This window comes from Rattus rattus, chromosome 4 (assembly GCF_011064425.1).
Source record: "Rattus rattus isolate New Zealand chromosome 4, Rrattus_CSIRO_v1, whole genome shotgun sequence".
Lineage (NCBI taxonomy): Eukaryota > Metazoa > Chordata > Mammalia > Rodentia > Muridae > Rattus > Rattus rattus.
In genome coordinates this window covers 38851240-38863925 of record NC_046157.1, presented here as the reverse complement: position 1 = coordinate 38863925, position 12686 = coordinate 38851240, and positions in this window count along the sequence as shown.

Genomic DNA, 12686 nt, shown 5'->3' with positions numbered 1-12686 from the left:
AAAGGGCTAGCAAAACTTGGCACCAGGGAAGTAATGAGAGACCTTCCTTCTAGTGACTGGCCTGTGGAGGTCTGGGGCTAGTCCTTGGTCAAGAAATTTGCTGAACATAAAAATGCACAGGGAAAGATTATAGAATGAAAGGGAACACCACCAAATTGAAAAATAGAAAGACAGAAGAGCAAGTACTACTTTTTAGAAACCTTCAAATATGACATAAAAGCTATTAAATTCATGCTATGAAATATTTAGTATTTTTGTTCTTCAGATTCAAGACCTGCCAAATATATGCTGTGTTCTTTTGCCCAAAACACGTAATGATATTATCAATGAATACTAATCAAAGCCATAACAAATACTTGATTACCTTATGTGAAGAATATACTCAGATAACTGTCTGTATACAGAAGTGTGCTGATGGGAAATATGTTATTAGTTTATTAATTAATGTATTTTAAAGGGCAATAGTTACAGTATAAAATAATAGAAAGCAATACAAAAAGTGAGAAATTCACAGTGAAGAGAAGAAATAATCTTGCCAATAAATGAAAAGCAGATAAGATATAGGTGTTGAAGTTTCCAAAAAAGTTTATTCTCTGATTTCAAATCCTGGTTTCATGTAGGATTTGTGCTGGACTCCAGGCTTGTGTAGAGAGTATTGAAGGAGCAGACTGTGAGATAGACGTGTGTAATCTTTATGAGATGCAGGGGGCCCCATGTTTCTGTCTTACTTGCTTTGAATCTTTGCTAGGTTTTGTTCAGCTCCTTTGAAAATCATATTTTAATGAACTAATATGTTTTTGTTTTTATTTTAATATGTTATTATTTTTCAAGATACAGGAAATCAATTTAAGGAATAAAACAAATTTAAAATGAGATTTTAAATCAGCTGGCCTATGATTAGTATTTAGAAAGCACTTTCCTATCTAGTGTAACTTAACTGGGATTTATTACTGTATATGTGAAAATTATTTATACTGTATCCTAATCCTTGAATACTACATGGGGCAACATTCCATATGTTAATAATGACAATATTAACTAGATGTTTGAATAAAGGCATCGAAGAAATTGAGAAAATAATTCTAATATGTTTTCTTCTTTATTTCGTCTTCATGATTCTGGTCTAGTGTAATAATATCTCTCTTTGTACTTTTTTTCTGTTTTGGGACTTCATGCTATTTTGGGTTGGAAAAAGAGTAATAATATTCTTAAATTTTATGAATCTGAATGACAAATATCCAACCTTGGCATAATTACTCCATTTAGAGATATAGTGTAATACTTTTTCTCAAAGAACTAAGTTCTAATATCTTTGAAGATGTACATAGGCTAAAAAGTGGAATTCATTAATACAGGATTTAAACAAAGATCCAATTTTGAATGACTAATAGGAATTTAGTTGTTTGGTTGTAGTTAATTTTATAAGTAACATCAAAATCATGTTTATACCTGTGATTAAGATCATTTGAGCACTTTATTCTCTCTAGCTACATTTTTCATCAAAGCTAAAGAGAGAAAAAATAAAATGACTAAATGTCAAAATTTTGCAGCAATTTCTTGAAGTCTTGTTGGATATATTAGTGAGCTAATAAGTACCATAAAGGGAATATGATATATCTCCCAATTTTTAAAGTTTTTCCTTGTATATTTTATTAAAACAGTATTTTATTTATTAATTGTTTACTTTCATCCCTATTGGAGATTCCTCTCCCTTCTTGCATTCTAGTCCCCCTCTCTCTCACCTTCCCTTCTCCTTCACTCACCCCTCTTTCCATGGATATTGACCAGCCTTGGCATATCAATTTCCAATAGGACTAGGTGCATCTTATCATATTGAGGCTAAATAAGGCATCCTAGTTAGGAAAAAAGATTTGAAGGCAGGCAAGAGAGCCAGAAACACACCCTGATCCTACGGTTAGGAATCTTATATGAGGACCAGTTGCTCAACTCTTACGTATGTGCAAACGGCCTAGGTCCACCTCATTCATGCTCTCTAGCTGGCAATTCAGTCTCTATGAGCCTCTGTGGTCCAAGGATATTTGATTCTGTAGGTTTTTTTTTTTTTTTTTTTTTTTTTGTGGTTTCCTTGACCTCCCTGGCTCCTTCAATCCATTGTCTCCCTTCTCCAGGATTTCCCAAGCTCCACTTAATGTTTGGCTGTGGATCAATTTCTATCACTTACTGGGTGAAGGCTCTCAGAAAACAGTTATGCTAGGCTTCCAATGTTTAAATATAACAGAATATCATTAATAATTTTAGGGTAGGCTCCCTCTTATGACATAACTCTCAAGCTGGGCCAGTCACTGGTTGGCCCTTCCCTCAAATTCTGTTCTATCTTACACCTTTTGCAGGCAAGAGACATTGTGGGTCTAAGGTTTTGTGGTTTTAAGGTTTTAAGGTTTGTGGATGTCCCGATCCCTTCATTGGAAGTCTTGCCTGGTTACAGAAGATGGCCAGTTCAGGCTTCATAGCCCTAGTGCTAGGAGCCTTAGCTAGGGTCACCTTCATAGATTCCTGGGCATTTTCATTTTGTCAGTTTCTATTTTGCTCCAGAGACGCTGATCCCCAATGTATAGTTGTCTCTCCTATTACTATCTCCCTCCATCCTTTAGCCTCTTCCCATACAATCAGCTCTCCAGTTTCATCCTCACCACTGCCCTATCCTATCCAGTCCTCTTCTGCTATACATCTCCAATGTCTAATCTATTTCTGCTTCTGAGTGGCACTCAAGTTCCCACCTGAGCCCTCTTATTTCTTACCCTATTTGGGTCTGTGTTCTGTAGCATGCATGGTTATCCTGAACTCAAAGACTAATATCCAGTTATAAATGAGTACATACCATCTTTGTGTTTCTGGGTGTGGGGTTCCTCATTCAGGATCATCTTCTCTAGTTCCATCCATTAGCCTGAAAATCGTGGTGTAATTCTAAACAAGCAAGTGCAAGAAATGTTAAAACGATAACTTCTTTAAAGAAATTGAAGAGGATATCAAACTGTGAAAAGATCTCACGTTCTCAAATATCAGTAAGATTAACACAGTGAAAATCACCATCATCCCAGAGCAAGCTACAGAGACAAAGCGATCTCCATTAAAATTCCAACACAATTTTTACAGACTTTGATAAAAACAAATGACCATCCTACCAAAGGCAATCTAGAGAATCAATGCAATCTCCACCAAAATACCAACACAATTCTTCAAAGACATGGAATCTCAAATTCATCTGGAAAGGCAAAAACCCAGAATAGTCAAAATAATTCTTAACAGTAAAAGAATGACTGGGAGAATCACCATCCCTGACATTAAGCTCTACTACAGAGCAAAGGTGATTAAAAACTGCATGGTATTTGTACAGAGACAGACAGGTTGATCAATGTAATAGAATTGAAGACCCCGAAATAAAACAACATATTTATGCATACTTGATCTTTGACAAAGAAGCCATAAATATACAATGGAAAAAAGAAATCATCTTCAATAAATGGTGCTGGACTAACTGGCTATCTCAATGTAGAAAAATGAAAACAGACTCATGTTTGTCATGTTTCACAAGTCTCAAGTCTAAGTGAATCAAGGACCTCAACATAAAACCAAATACACTCAATCTAATAGAATAAAAAGTGGGAAAGAGTATTGCACTCATTAGCACAATGGATGAATTCACTAAACAGAACTCCAATAGCTCACACTCTAAGATCAAGAATTGATAAATGGGACCTCATGAAACTGGAAAGCTTCTGTAAGGCAAAGGACATAGTCAATAAAACAAATCGGCAACCTATAGATTGGGAAAAAAACTTCACCTACCCCACATCTGATAAAGGACTAATATTCGAAATATATAAAGAACTCAAGATGTTAACCACCAAAAACCCAAACAACCGAAGTAGAACTATACAGAAAATTCACAACAGAGGAATCTCGAATGGTTGAGAAGCACCTAAAGAAAAGTGCAAAGTCCTTCGTGATCAGAGAAATGCAAATTAAAACGATCCTGAGATTCCACTTTACACCAGTCAGGATGATAAACCTCAGGTTCAAAACCTCAGGTGACAACACAGGTTGGCTAGGATGTGGAGAAACAGCTAGCTAGTGGAAATGCAAACTAATACAACCAGTCTGGAAATCAATTTGGAGCTTCCTCAGAAAATTGGAAATAGATCTACCTAAAGACCCAGAAATACCACTCTTGGGAATATACCCAAAAGATGCTCCACCATCCCAAAAGGGACACATGTTCTACTATGTTCACAGCAGCCTTATTTGTGATATACAGAAGTGGGATCCAGCTCAAGAGGAGGCCCCAAGACAACTCAGATGTCCCATGACAGAAGAATAGATACAGAAAATGTGGTTCATTTGCACAATAGAATACTATTTAGCTATTAAAATGAGGGCATCCTGTATTTTGCAGGCAAATGATTGGAACTAGAAAATATCCTGACTGAGGTAACTCAGACCCAAAAAGATATGCATGGTATGTTCTCGCTAATAAGTAGATATTGGCCAAAGGGGGAAAAATGTACAGATTATCCAAGATATTCTCCGAACAACTCAAAAAATGCCAAAAACCTGAAGGGTCCAAGTGAGGACACCTCAGTCCCACTTGGGAGGGAGAAGAGAGCAACCGCAGTGGGAAGAGAGGGAGGGACCTAGGAGGAAAAGAGTACAGGGGTGGGTGGAGAGGGGAACATGATCTGATATTTGGTGGAGGAAAAGGACTGAAGCCCTGTGGGCCAGCAGAAAGAATGGAAACAGGCAACCCCAGGAGGAAGGTGGTTGGGAGGACCCTCCAGAATGTACCAGAGAGACTGGGAGTTGTGAGACTCTTAGGACTCAAAGGAGGAACCCTAGATAAAATTCTCTACAGTAAGGAGAGGGAACTCGTTGAGACCATCTCCAACAGTAAGACATATCATTAAGTGAGGGTTGGAGTTGCTATCTCACAGGCACAAGTTTAACCAGTTATTTTTCCTGTCTGAAAGAACTGCAGGGATGGAAATGGAGAAGATTCTGAGGAAAAGTAGGTCCAGAAACAGGCCCAAAGTGGGATCCAGCTCAAGGGGAGGCCCCAAGACCTGACACCATTTCTGAGGCTATGGGGCGCTCACAAAAAAGACCTATCCTGACTGAGCTCTGAAAGACCAAACAGGAAGCAGATGAAAGAGTCAGATGCAGATATGTGCAGCCAACCAATGAACAGAAGCTGCTGACTCTTCTGGTGGAATTAGGGGAAAGCTGGAGGACGCTGAGGAGGAAGGTGTACCTGTACGAGGACCAGCAGTGTCAATTAACCTTTACCCCTGAGATTTCTCAGACACTGGATCACCAACCAGGCAGCATACAGCAGCTGATATGAGGCTTCCAATACATATACAGCAGAGGACTCCAAGGTCTCTGTTTAGTCAGAGAAGATGCACCTAATCCTCAAGAGACCGGAGGCCCCAGGAAGTTTAGAGGTCTGGTGGGGTGGGAGGGGTGGGGACATCCTTGTGGAGACAGGGGTGGGGTGGGGTGGAGTCGGGTGGGGGGCTGGGAGGAGCTATGTTATATGGAATAGTCAGAGGGTGGACCTGGAATGGAATAAAATCTGGACTGTAAAAATAAATTAAAAAAATTTAAAAATAATTTATCGTGTAAAAATACCCAACACGCGCACTAAAAACAAAGCAAACAAATAAACAAACAAATAAACAAACAAATAACAAAGTCGATAAAGCCATTCTGTACAATCAAAGAACTTCTGGATGTATCATCATCCCTGATTTCGAGCCTGTAAATAATAATAATAATAATAATAATAATAATAATAATAATAATAATAATAATAATAACCACCTCATGGTATTGGCCTAAAACCAGACAAATTGATCGATGGAATCAAATCAAAGAACCTGAGGTAAATTCACCGATGTATGGACATTAGATTTTTGACAAAGAAGCCAAAAACTGCACAATGGAAAAAAAGATAGCATATTCAACAAGTAGTTCTGATCTAACCAGGTATCTTTGTGTTGAAGAAAGGAAATAGATACACATCTATCGCCCTACATAAAAAAGCACAAGTTCAAGTGGATCAAATACCTCAGCATAAAACTAGATATACTAAATATGATAGAAGAAAAAAATTGGGAAATAGCCTTAAATGCATTGCTACATGAGATAACTACCTGAACAGAACACCTGGCACTATGATCAACAATTAATAAATGGTACATCCTGAAATTGAAGTCCTTATGTAAGGGGAAAGACACTCTCAATGAGACAAAACAGCAGCCTATGGAATGGTAAAACATTTTCACCAACTCCACATCTGACCGAGGGATGACATCCAAAATATATAAAGAATTCAAGATACTAGATATAAAGAAAACAAAAAACCCACAGAGACCTGGGAGGTAAGAGACTTTCAGGACTCAAAGGGAAGGATCTTAGATGACATGACTCATAGTAGGAAGAGGGAGCTTGGAGAGTCTACCTCAAGTAGAAAGACAGGACATCAAGTGCAAAGATGGGGTTAGCATCCCACAGTCACAAACTCTGACCTATAATCATTCCTGTTGAAAGAGCTGCAGGGACAAAAATGAAGAAGAGCCTGAGGGAAAGGAGGTCCAATGACAGGCCGAAATTGGGATCCAGCTCAAGGGGAGGTCCCAAGACCTGACACTGTTACTGAGGCTATGGGGTGATTACAAACAGGATCCTATCATTACTGCCCTCCGAAAGGGACAACAAGCAGCTGAAAGAGTCAGATGCAGACATTTACACCCAACCAATGGTCAGAAGCTGCTGACCACTGTGGTTGAATAAGTGAAAAGCTAGGAGAAGCTGAGGAGGAGGTGACCCCACAGGAAGACCAGCAGTCTCAACTAACCTGGACCCCTGGAATTGCTCAGACACTGAGTCACCAACCACACAGCATACATCTTGCTGATATGAGGCCCCCAAAACATATACAGCAAAACACTTCCTGGTCTGGACTCACTGAGAGAAGATTCATCAAGAGACTTGAGGCCCCAGGGAGTGAGGAGGTGTGATGGGGTGGACGCAGGGGCTGAGAACATCCTCTTGCAGACAGGGGTAGAAGATATGGGATGAGGAACTGTCAGAGGGCAGACAGGTAGGGGGATAAAGACTGGACTGTTAAAAAAAAGATTAAAGAATAAAAAGAATGTGGTATGGTTCTAACAGAATTTCTACAAAGGAATCTCTATCGGCCAAGAAGCACTTAAAGAACGTTCAGAATCTTAGTCATCAGGGAGACGGAAATCAAAATGACTCTGAGATTCCATTTTACAGTTGTCAGAATGGTTGAGATAAAAAGCTCAAGTGACAGCACATGCTGGCGAGCATGTGGAGTGAAGGGAATTTCCAGAAATTTGGGAATAGATCTCCTACAAGATCCAGCTGCATGACTCCTGGTTTATACCCAAAAGAAGCTCCACCATACCTCAAGTACACCTGCTCAACTACACTCACACCAGCTTTATTTCTAACAGCCAGAAAATGGAACCAGCAAATATTTTCTTTCCTTCACCGAAGAATGTATAAATAGACTAGTACATTTTCAGAATGCAGTGTTACTCAGCCATTAAAAACAATAACATCATAAAATTAATTTTTAAATTTAAATAAATTTTGATCATTCTTCCCCCACACTAAGCCCTTTCAAATCTTCTCCACTCTCAACTCATTCAACATTAGTTCTTTATCATCATCATCATCATCATCATCATCATCATCATCATCATCATCATCATCATCATCAGCAGCAGCAGCAGCAGCAGCAGCAGCAGCAGCAGCAGCAGCAGCAGCAGCAGCAGCAGCAGCAACAACAAAAACAATAAGCCCTAAATAGCATTACATGCTCATTGGTCAACTTCTCCTGAACATATCACTTGTCCAGGAGTAGTTTTTATACTATGTGTCAGTCTATTGACTGAAACTGATTTGTTTTTCCTTCCAGCAGGTATAAATGACATTTTGGCTGTCACTCTTTACTCTAGTGGTTAGGTATTCATTCATTCATTCATTCATTCATTCATTCATTCTTCATTTTTAAAAAAATATAACAAAATAAGATATAATAAGATACAACAAAAGTATTACATTGAAATTGGATGAGACAAATTAACAGGAGAAAAACAGTAGCTTTTGGTTTTACTTTAGGTTTTTTGGTTATCTGGTCTCAGGTTATTGGCCACACAAGCAGGGACAGCTATGAATTCTATTTTGTGAAATGGCCTTCAGTCAAACCAAATATAGGTTGCTTACTCCCACATGCTTTGTGCCGCCCTGGTCCTAGCATATCTTCCAGGCAGGATTGATGCAATCGTTCATGGCAGTTATCTGATTAGTACCTAAAGTAGTTATAACATAGAAAATGAATCACTAGCTTGTAAGAGAATGGGGACCCCGTTGAAGGAATCAGAGAAAGAACTGAAGAGCTTGAAGGGCTCGAGACCCCATATGTACAACAATGCCAAGCAACCAGAGCTTCCAGGGACTAAGCCACTACCTAAAGACTATACATGGACTGACCCTGGACTCTGACCTCATAGGTAGCAATGAATATCCTAGTAAGAAAAAAAAAAAAGAGAGAGAGAGAGAGAGAATGGAAGGAACCTGTAACACTCTTGGTGAATGGGATATTTCATGCTATATCTCTTTCCCCACTGACCTACAGCTAATGTTCACGATTTAATCTGATTATGGTATGTATTGAGATAGGCTCTTCTGAGATAGATCTTTTTTCTACCTTAACCACAGGAGGCTTTGAAAACTTTCAGTGTGTATTATCTTCTTCTCTCCGATAGCTCTGGTTCTCCAGAATCTGCAGAAAAATCTGGAAGATTAAATATTTTTGATTGCCTACATTCTATCACCGACTTACACACACTATTGATGATCTCCTTATTCTTCAACATGACAAATTATTATTTTGCATTGTTTCATTTTATTCAAGAAAAGTCCCCCTATTTTCAGTGCGTTGTTTGAAAAGAAACAACCTATTTTCCTGAAATCACGTGCTTGTCATGATTATTATATTTGTTGTGAGCCTAACCTTTAATGGTTGAGGAAATTCCCCAGCCCATGAGTTTTCTTTTTTACAGAGTATTTGGGGGCTATCTAATTTCATGCATATAAAATAGCTAAGCATATTTTATAACCTAATGCAGACCTTAATATCTCATTAAATCTATAGTCTGAGCAACCTTAATATGGATTATTTTATATTAATAAACATAGGCATATAGATACACATATGTGAACATACCATTATTAAACATAATTTAAAAAGTGAAAGTAGTCATTCAGATAACTCTCTTCGGTTTTCTACCACTTACTGTGTCTGTTGCTATTGGAGACGATTGCCTCTCAAAGTACACATGTAAAGTACCCAGGTATGTAGCAGAACTGTGGAGGGCTGGAGTGCTAGAGAAGTCGGGTGTTGTTAAATTCCTTAAGTCATTGATGATTATTGTGTTTTATGCCAATCCCTTTCGTTCACCTATATGTTCCGGCCACAACATGATGTTCTCATCAGAGTACCAAAGTTATGTTGTCACTGAAACTTAGACGTGATTATCTATAATAAACAATATTATTTTAATCAATGAGTTGCCTCAAATATTTTGCTGTAGTGACAGAAACACAAATGATATGTTTGTCTTGTACAGTTTTCTACTATAGTTTGCATAGAGCATTTAAACTTTAGCATTTTCATAAATTCAACCTTAAGTTTAACTTATTATAACCATAGCAATTTTTCGTTGAATATAAGATCAAAATCCTGGTGTGGCTAAATGAGAAATAACTTGCCCAAAGGCTCATGTATTTGAATACTTGTTACCCAATTAGTGGTACTGTTTGAAGCAGTTTGGGTTTGGAGTAGGGTGAGCTTGGTGATGGAAGATAACACTAAGGCAGGCTTTCAGGGCTCATAGTCTTGCCTAACTTACAGCTGTCTCTCTGACTCCTGTCTGCAGACAAGATGTGGTGACCTAGTTTCCTGTTCCTACTGCCATGCTGTCCCCTTCATTACGGACTCTACACCTCAGGAACTTCGTCAAATCTCACCATTTTCCTCAAGCTGCTTTCAGTAATACTCGACCACATCAAAAGAAAAGTAAAAAAAAAAAAAAAAATCACTCCTTGATCATAATCACCCCCAAAGTGAACTTTCAAACTCTTTGTTCTATTGTGTTCATGGCTTTAAAATAAACTCTACCATAAAGTATTTAATAAACAAACCCCATTGTTAAATCGTGCCATTTGTTTTTCTCCAGTCGTTAATACCAATTTCCATCCCAGCGCTTTAGGCAGAATGAATGAACAATTAACATTAGGTGCCTGGGCATAAAATGGGGACATACCTCACCATTTTCTTAAAAACAAATGAAGTGTTTTATCGTGATTTTATGTTCTTACAAGGCTTACACTCACGTTTTATAGAATTTTTAACAAGTATATATTTTATCACTTTATTTCTGTTAGTTATAAACGAAGAGCATAACAGTTCAGATAGATATATTGCTTCTATGCAGATTAATCTAAGATATTTTTATATCCAGAATGCACAGAACAAAAAGTATATTTTTATATAGAAAAGTTTATACCATCTAAACTTTTGTAATAACAAAATAATTTGCTGTGTATTTCTTTTATGGTCTCCAACATTAGTGAGATCATTGTAAAACACATTTGTAAGCAACATTCATGGGAAATGCATACCACTTATGCAACAGACATAGAGAATGGACAAAGAGCTATGAGAAGATTAGGAAATCCAAATAATTATTAGAATTTCTTTGTTTGTGAAACACATTATTGCCCAAATTTGGGGACTATATTTTATTTCAAAAATACATGCCATTATATTTTAATAACCTAATGCTGTCTGAGAATAGCATGAGCTATTAGTGCAACTGTCTCACAATTCTTATATAATTTTTGCGGGATTAATTGTGCTACTGGAAAATATGTCCAGAATAACCATATTAATATTTATTTTAATACCTACTTAAACCCCATTTGCATGTGTTTCTCTGTTAGCATTCAGAATGCTTCATAAAACCTAATTATGACTTTAGACTTTATGGCAAACTATAAAAATGTCTTTTGTTAATTCAACTGATATTTCAAACCAGCAAAAACCTTCAAAGGGTGGCACAGTTATGTGAATGATCACATGCTGCTCATATCAGTATATTTTACAGGAATTTTATTTCAGCATGTTGTATCTCATGCATAGGTTTTAAAACATTTAAGTACCTTTTGATTTTATTTGAAAAAAATCTGCATTTGTATAGCCAATCGTTATAATTGTAATTATAATAAAATAATTGTTTCATTTACTGCCACAAACTAAAATGTATCTCTATTGGATACAGCTGTGTGCAAGCATTCCCTTGACTACATTTTTATAAGTGATTCACTCATAAGTTAAGTAATAATCATGTACTTGGATTATTGACCCCATAAAACACTTATGAGAAAATATCCAATAGCAGATTCAATGTATAACTGGGCATATTTAATTATGAAATTTATAGCTGTTTTAACTCTTGTCAAATAGAATAGAAATTGAACCATGAGGAAGTAAGGAAAGGATAGAAAGTGGAGTAAAACACGTCATAGTAAGTGTGGCAGAGAAAGTCTTGTCTGTTAGCTTCACACTTACTTAGGCTTATAAACTTTTCACTGCAAAATACAATGTATGCATACATGATGAAGAAGCTAAAATTTTTGTATAAAAACTGCAACCTCTTAAATACATGCAAAAAGGAAACATTAAACTTTAAGAACTTAAATACCCACTTAGGCAATTTTAACTCTCAAAGTTCGTATTCAAAAACCTTTTCTCATAATGCAAACATTTAACCATGGCTGTACTTCCCTGACTGTTGCAAATGAATAAATGAGTAAACTCAGACAGATGCAAGATGAGGCAATTTAATAGCATAAAAGGAAGAAAAAGACACTAATATAGCATGTCTGAATTTACATTTTTGCTCCTTTGATAATTCTGAATGATTTTGTTATTGCTTGTAGATCACAAAATTTAGAGCATGCAATAAATTATAAAATGTATGATGTAGTTTATTTGACTTTCTTAACGAAAGAGTAAGATTTATTTAATACATGCAAGGAAAAATTAAAGCTGACCTGACCTGAGTGTGAATCTCTTTTATAAACAATCTTCTTTCTGTATTATTTTTACTATTGACCATGGTAGAGTGCATACGTTTGAAAAAAAATAAATTAGTAGGATTCAAGAATCATTGCAATATCTTAAATACATTATGTTTGTAGAAATTTTTAACATAAAATTGGAAATGCTTTAGTGACACTTTTATACATCTAGCATTATCTAGGTTTTGCTTATTATTTACTCAAGTAAATTATTAATGCATAAATTGTAGATTCTATAAAGTATTTTACTTATTTGAATGGTATAAATAACTTAACTTATTTGAAAGGATAAAACACTAACAGAATTAAAATTTTGATATGTACTTATAGATCCATATTCCAGTACGGGGTGGGAATTTAATGCTAAGCTGGATACAAGAATACAGTCTCATGTTTTGTGATAGCCATCCATTTTTTTATCATTTATAAATATATTAAATCAGCTTTTCTCATCGTTTTGGCAAGGATTCCAGTGGACATATTGCTTCAAG